Source organism: Schistocerca americana, unplaced genomic scaffold, assembly GCF_021461395.2.
Source record: "Schistocerca americana isolate TAMUIC-IGC-003095 unplaced genomic scaffold, iqSchAmer2.1 HiC_scaffold_14, whole genome shotgun sequence".
Taxonomy (NCBI): Eukaryota; Metazoa; Arthropoda; class Insecta; order Orthoptera; family Acrididae; genus Schistocerca; species Schistocerca americana.
The window spans coordinates 16,621,117-16,623,237 of record NW_025725481.1 but is presented as its reverse complement, the minus strand read 5'-3'; the positions used below and the strand labels follow the sequence as shown (position 1 = coordinate 16,623,237).

At 42.5% G+C, this 2,121-nt stretch overlaps 1 pseudogene; it reads left to right on the top strand.

Annotated features, from left to right (window-relative positions):
- Positions 1 to 1,475: 1,475 nt before the first annotated feature.
- LOC124567780 lies at positions 1,476 to 1,572 on the top strand (annotated as a pseudogene).
- Positions 1,573 to 2,121: the final 549 nt, after the last annotated feature.

Genomic DNA, 2,121 nt, shown 5'->3' with positions numbered 1-2,121 from the left:
TATTACAGCCATTGTGTGATTCTGGAATATGTCATGTCAAAATTTCACTGGTTATTCTCCATGAGTGTGATTCACATTGTAGTTCCCCACAGATACTGGTAATCCACCGTTATATATAGTTACCAAAATCAATTTGTCACAACACCCTCCTGTGAATGCCACAACACTGTCTAGAAAGCAGTCCAGTATGCTAATATTGACATAGTAGTACTTAATTCTCGGACTGTAATCCTTTGAAAATTACGGAATGCAAAGTGCTGCCACACAAGTCGAGTCTAGTCACAATTTCAGCTGATCCCATAACGTGTCGAAGAGAAAGGGTTGACCAAAGTCAACATGAAATATTCATGTTACATACGCATAAGCTCTGCCACTAAAGCATATAGGGAGCCATTCAACTCACAAGACGCTACCCAGCTTCAAAGTGTCAGCAAAGGGAACAAACATCACGAACTACCATTTCTTCCACATGGCAGCAGTGAGCATTCAGGATTAGAATTTGAAAGCGGTTAATAAATATCTGTTCTAGTTTTGCACTACAGTATCTCCCTATCTGTGTGACAACTGATCAGCATATCACTGGCAAACAACTACAGTTACCAATACACAAGCTAACCTGCTTCCTCTATTCATATAGTCCCTGAATACGGTTTTTCTCGTGATCATTCATTCATACATCTACATCACAGTATAACACTAATGTCAAGTAAAGCTGTCCTGTGTACCCATGGATCAGTCACAGCTCTAACACTGGCTACTGTACTGAAAGTGGCGCAATGTCAACTCTGCAAAACCATCCATGCCTGATATGGAACTACACTGGTGTGTTTCAAAGTGTACAATACGAATGCTCTACTTGATCGTTTATGAGGCGATAACGTATATTCTCGCAATTAATATTCTCTTCTATTCTGGTGGAGTTACATCAAGTACACCACATGTAAATTCTTGAGTATCAGATAAAAAGTGTCCTACATAGAACACCACACATTCTCCGCTCAAAGACTGAATCGTGCAGTATCGTTTACAAAGTACCATTGTAATAGTAATGAAACTTGTGTTAGCGTTACTGATGGCTCTGCAAAATTATTCAACAGTTTAGAAAGTGTTCAAAATCTGACACCAGCCATAAACAGGTTCATTCATTTCACATACTGGAGAAGTGTGTTTCGTAGGCATGCCTATGACACTAAGGTGCAGATGTGAGCACTATGCCAATGTTGGTGCTGCCACCCATTGGCAGCTCTGTGAAACTGCAGCTGCTCTGGGCGGATGCTGAGAGTATGCTGCACTACAATCTAAGTTTGGCGTCACCACTTATTAACAATCATATTTCACAGCAGTTGATTGACAGATTAGCGCTTGGTAAGTCTTGTGCCCCTTGTCACGGCACAGCAAAGCTAAGCCCGAGTCGAGACACGTTTGAATTTTAGTATACGTACCGCCGAAACAAGTACATTCCAAGTACACTGAGAAGCTGCATCTGCCGTTATCATATCGCTTCAAAGGATACAGAGAAGATTAGCATGGCCCCTATACGAGGCGCAAAATCGTGAACCGTTACACAATGTTTTCGCAACGTCACTCTCTGACGTTAAGATGTCTGAGGATATAAGTAGGTGATGAGAGACAAGTTTAGCTTCATATTTGCACTCATTTGTGACTACCTACGCCCTAAATTTACGCAGGTCTCGTCTACTTACCTTTATTGACAATATATCATGACAATACTGCCAGCCAACCTTTCACTCACCACGGTGTGCATTACAAACTTGTACTCTAATGGCAAGACAGGAAGCGCTACAAAACCGCAGTTACGCTGTGCACACCGACACAGCTACTCGTCACTGGCTGCACCGAGCTGTGTGGGGGCAGTCGTCCCGGGTTTATCTCTCAACAGGTTCGATTTTTCGGGTGGTGGAGAGGCGTACACAGTGCGTTTGTGGTAAAGAGGTATACAAAACAGGTTTTGGTAGTGTTGATAGAGCAACATATTGAAAAGGTTCTCCTGTCATATGTCTTTATGTAGGGGGCTGCGGTCTAGGGGCTGGTGTCAGTTGACAGGTAACCATGGTACTGAGTTTAAGAATTATTCGACAGAGACATGAACATACGACTGAG